We start from the raw sequence: 5,624 nt of genomic DNA, 5'->3' as shown, positions 1-5,624 counted from the left end.
GGTATAGAGTTGACTCCTCTGACTCACATGTCCACACCCCCCAAATGGGTCTAGCCCATGCCGGCAGGGGGGAGAGGGCACTTTGGGAGCAGGCATGTTGGGATCATAAAATCCTTCCGTATCCTAGTTAGCTGGCACCCCAAAGGCCAGTTTGCAGACATCAGGGAACATGTCAGGCCACAAAAGGCCTGGTGTAGTGACTTTAGACCTGCTCCATATTATGTCTCCATGCCCAGTAATTACCATCCAAGTCAGGTTACATGGCTGGTGAGGGCTAGCACTAGATGAGCTCAAGGGAAGGGAATTAAGATACAGTACCATGACCAGTGGAAGTCCCATTTTTGACTATCTTGATCTTCAGCAGGTTGTCAGTAGTCTGTGTTCTCCAGGGGTGTAGTTCCAGGTCTGGTGGAGCAGTTTTAATGTGTGATGCATGGATCGATGGTGTAAGCCCATCTACTTTCACTGCAGTTGGGGTGGTTAGCAGGACAAGGTACAGTCCTTTCCAGTGAGGCTCAAGCATCTGGGCTTGGTGTTGTCTCCGACCTGGAACCGATGTAATGTCTCAGGGGTCCCCAGCTCATAGGTGGCTACCAGCTGTGACCAAACTTCTTTCTGTATCACCTGCAACCCTTTCAGTCTGGCATACAAATCATTATTACTATGGCAGGTTGGCTCAATAACGTCTCCTAGTAGAGTTAGGGGTGCTGGGGTCCCATACAGGATCTCAAAGTGGGTCAAACTGAGGCAGGAAGGGGTATTTCTAACCCTGAACAGGGCCGAGGTAGGAGCACCACCCAGTTTGCGCCAGACTCTATGGTCAATTTTGCCAGGGTCTCTTTTAGAGTTCTTTTAGCTCTGTCTACCTGTCCTGAACTCTGAGGTCTATAAATGCAATGAAGTTTCCAATCGACCTCCAAATACTTGGTTACTCCCTGACTTACCTTGGCAACAAAGGCTGGGCCATTATCAGATCCGATTACCTTGGGCACTCCAAATTGGGGGAAATTTTCTTCTAGTATCTTCTTCATTACTACTGTTGCGGTCTCTTGCATGGTAGGGAAAGCGTCTACCCATCCTGAGAAGGTATCTATAAAAACTAGAAGATATTTGCAGCCATATTTGCCTGGTTTTATCTCTGTGATGTCTACTTCCCACAAGACTCCTGGCTGGTCCCCTCAGTATCGTTTACTGAGGTCATTCTTGTTTCTGCAAATGTTCACCTTCTGACAGGGTATACAATTGTGAACCACCTAATCTACTAGGTGTTTTAATCCTGGAATATGATACTTAGACTTCAAGGCAGTTTGTGTTAGCTTGCTTACCCCTAGATGGGTCCATTGGTGCATCTGCTTTATCATTGCTTTTGCCTGTTCTCGTGGTAGTATTTTCTTACCCGATGGGGTCATCCAGACTCCCTTTTTCTGGTCAAAACAATTTTCAGGATCCTTTGAGATGACTGCCAGTTCTTTAGTGGTATTGGAACATAAGTTCAGATGATTCGGACTGGACTCTCTGCCCACCATCACCTTGGTCGCTCTAGAAGCTGCCCCTTAGCTTCTCCATCTGCCAAATTATTCCCTCGAGCTATAAAGGAATCACCCTTCTGGTGGCCCGGACAGTGAATAATACTCACTTTTGCTTGTATAAGGCTTCTAGAAGTGCCAGGATCTCAGGCTTGTTCTTGATTTCTTTTTCTCCTGAGGTCAGTAATCCCCATTGCTGGTAGATGACACCATGAACATGGGCTGTAGTGAAGGTATATCTGATCTGCTGTCTGTGTATATGTTGATCTTTTTGCCTTCTAGCTCAAGAGTTTTTGTGAGGGCAATGAGCTCGGCTTTCTAAGTACAAGTTCCCTCTGGCAGAGTTTATGTCCATACAACCTGTTGTCCATCCACCACGGCCACACCTGCTCTCCTCTGCCCCTTTTCTAGGTAACTGCTCCCATCCATGAATCAAGTCTTCTCTGATTGGCCAGGGGCCGATCAGACAGGTCTTTGCACCAGCTGTGTGCCTCAGTGAGCACTTGCTGACAGTCATGGATAGGAGGTTCAAGATCGGGGTCTGGGAGAAGGGTGGCTGGATTTAGGCCAGTGGGGGGCGCAAATGTGATCCTGTCAGAATTGAGTAGCAAAGTCTGATAATGAGTCATTCGGGCGTTAATGAGCCATTGATCAGGGGGCTAGAGGACCACACTCTCTAGGGCTTGTGGAGCTGATATTACCAGATCTTGTCCCAGAGTCAATTTATCAGCATCTTTAACCAACACTGCAACCACAGCCACAATCTTTACATAGGCAGGCCACCCAGAGGCCACAGGGTCTAACTTTTTTGAAAGATACACCACCGGCCTCTTCCATGGTTCCAGTTTTTGAGTCAGGACCCCTTTTGCTATGCCCTTGTTCTCTGCTACATACAGATGAAATGGTTTAGTCACATCAGGGTTGACATGAGGGCCGTTTTTATGGTGTCAAATGCCTCCTGCTCTTTTTCTCTCCACACAAACGGCTGCTTATTCTTGGTGAGGGGATAGAGAAGGGCCACTATCTCAGTGAACCTGGGTATCCACAGGCGACAGAAGCTGGCCATGTCTAGGAACTCTCTAACCTGTTTTTGACTCATGGGCAGTGGGATATGAAACACAATTTCTTTCCTGGTATCTGATAGCCATCTCTTTCCTTCTCTGAGCAAATACCCTAGGTAACTGACTGTTTGACGGCATAGCTGGGCTTTCTTGGCTGAGATACAATAGCCTAACTCTCCCAGTTCCACGAGTAGACATTTGGTTCCTTCTAAACACAGTTCCTTGCTGGATGCTGCAATCAGAAGGTCATCTATGTATTGAAGGAGAGATATCTGGGGATTGGATGTTTGAAAAGCTGCTAGATCCTGATGTAGGGCCTCATTGAAAATAGTGGGGGAATTCTTGAAGCCCTGGGGCAAGCGGGTCCATGTGAGCTGGCCTATTATACCCGACTTGGGGTCTTTCCATCCAACGGCAAAGTACTCTTGACTCTTAGGGGCCAGTGATAGGCAGAAGAAGGCATCTTTGAGGTCCAGTACAGTTTACCAGATCCTAGAGGGAGGCATGGAACTCAACAGATTATATTGGTTAGGAACCGTAGGGTGGAGGTCGGACAACCATTTGTTTACTCCCCTGAGGTCCTGGACAGGTTGATAGTCATTGGATCCTGGCTTTCGTACTGGAAGGAGGGGAGTATTCCATGCAGACTCTGCAGGATCCCCAGTTGGAGGAAGCATAGGATGTGGGGCCGGATCCCATCTCAGGCTTCTTTGGACATAGGATACTGGCAAACAGTTGCTGGGCTGACCTGGGCCTTTAGCACCACATGGACTGGAGGCTGGTTCTTAGCTTTCCCCATTCCTGCTGTCTCAGCCCAAGCCTGTAGAAGTTTTGTAACCACCAATCTATATCTTCAGGCCTGCAATCTTTATTCTCAACAGGCTGGTACTCATCTTCTAGTTTCATAGTCAGCACCTGGATGGGCTCTCCCTGCCGGCCCCTGACCTGGGGACCCTCTGGGAGGAAATGGATTTGTGCTCCCATCTCAGTGAGAAGGTCTCTCCCTAATAAGGGGCAAGGACATTCTGGGATGACAATGAATATGTGGGATACCCGGCCCACACCTAGGTCCACTGCTCTTTGGGTAGTCCATGAGTATTGTTTGTTTCCAGTGGCCCCTTGTACCGAGGACTTCTTTTTGGAAATTGGCCCATCTGCTTGTAAGAGGACCAAATATTCTGACCCTGTGTCCACCAGAAACTGAATGGGTTTCCCCTCCACAGTAAGGGTTACCCTGGGTTCAGGGAGGGGATCTGAACCCCGTCCCTTCTATTCACTGTCACTGTTCTCTTGAATGGCCAGCATTTTAGGCCCCACCAGTTTTCTGTCTGAAACATAGGGCCTCTTTTTCTTCTTTTATGGGGCAATCTCTCATCCAATGCCCCTTTTCTTTACAGTAAGCATATTGATCCTTGGCCAGGGGTTCTCTTCGGTTGCCAGATACTATCTTATTAGAGTCCCTAGTTTCTCCAACTACTGTGGCCAAGATTCTATGACGATTCCTTTCCTGTCTCTTTTCTTTCTTTAATTCTCTAGCTTCCTGTTCTTTCTGTTTCCTATCTTCCTTCTCTTCTTCTATCTCTCAGTTATAAAATACTTTCTCAGCCACCTGCACTAACTCTCTCAAAGACTTATCCTCTAACCCATCTAGTTTCTGTTACTTTTTCCTGATATCTCGGCTTAATTGATCAATAAAAGCAACTCTAACAGTAACATTATGTTCCTCACTGCTGGGATCATAAGGAATGAACTGGCGGTAGGCCTCCATAAGCCTCTCTAAGAAGGCTGAGGGAGTCTCATTCAGCCCTTGTATCACTTCTTTTAGCTTTGCAAAATTAATGGGGCGTCTTGCTGCCCCTTTGAAACCCACTAAGAGAGCCTGGCAGAAAACTTTCAGGTGCTCTTTATCTTCAGGTGTGTTATAGTCCCAGTCTGGTCTGGTCATTGGAAAACCTGCATCAATATCAACTGGTAGGAAGGAGGGTCGCCCATCTGCCCCAGGGACATTTTCCCTGGCCTCAAGGAGGATATGCTGTTTCTCCTCGGTGGTGAACAGAACCTGTAACAGTTGTTGACAATCATCCCAGGTGGGCTGATGGGAAAAGAGGAGAGATTTAATGAGGTTAGTCAGGCTCTGAGGGTTTTCAGAAAAGGATGGGTTGTGAGTCGTCCAATTATACAAGTCAGCCACTGAGAACGGCCAGTACTGCAGGGGCTGGTGGCCCTGCTCATCGGGAGGGCCATAGACCCAGAGGGGCAAAATGTTGGTCTGGTCGGGGACCATTCCTCTCTTGCTGTGTGTCCTGTGGGCAGATCCCTCTGATACTGAAGGGGAAGCCTCTGCACCTCTCTCCTCTGATGGGGCTGAAGGACCTGCAGCCAGAGGTGCTGGGGGTCCTGCAGCTGGATCTACACGAGGTTGGAGTGTAGGAGTGCAGGGAGGAAGGAGGTCCAAAAGGAGAAGGTTGGCCTCTGTGTCCAAGAGGACATTCTTCTTGGCTTGGTCCTGTACAATGACAGACACCCACAGACGGACCCAGTGGGGAGGGTTAGACACTAAATCTTCCCAGACCAGAATATATGGGATCTGGCCTGGGTGACTCACAGGGCCTGTTCTAAAGACTCACTGTTTGACTGATCGAATAGGAGTCAAAGAGAAAGAGCCATCGGCTGGCCACCCCACCTCAAAGGAAGGCCATTCCGGGGCACAAAGAGTCTTTCATTTATGCTTTTTCACCTCTACTGAGATGTTCTGGGCCCTAGACCTAACTTCTGCCCAATGCTTAAGAGTCAAACTCAGGTGGGTAGACACAGTTTGCCCCATACTGTCCAAAAATATCGTCAGTCCAAGTCCACATGCAAACAAGAGGACAGAGATAGACAGACAGAGGCGCCCCTGCCATGAGCACCCCAAGCAGACCACAAAAGAACTTGGTAGTGGCCTTCTTGCTGCCGCTACCCCCAGATGGAGTTGTACTTTCCCGGATCCGACTTCTGCCTGAGATGGCGAGGTATGTCTACCTGCCTTATAAAACCA

General features: G+C 48.4%; 1 pseudogene; it reads right to left on the bottom strand.

Moving 5' to 3' along the window:
• Positions 1 to 304: 304 nt before the first annotated feature.
• LOC116101351 lies at positions 305 to 5,411 on the bottom strand (annotated as a pseudogene).
• Positions 5,412 to 5,624: the final 213 nt, after the last annotated feature.

This window comes from Mastomys coucha, unplaced genomic scaffold (genome assembly GCF_008632895.1).
Source record: "Mastomys coucha isolate ucsf_1 unplaced genomic scaffold, UCSF_Mcou_1 pScaffold21, whole genome shotgun sequence".
NCBI classification, from domain to species: domain Eukaryota; kingdom Metazoa; phylum Chordata; class Mammalia; order Rodentia; family Muridae; genus Mastomys; species Mastomys coucha.
Note: the sequence above shows the minus strand (reverse complement) of the source record. Positions and strands in the feature narration are given on the sequence as shown.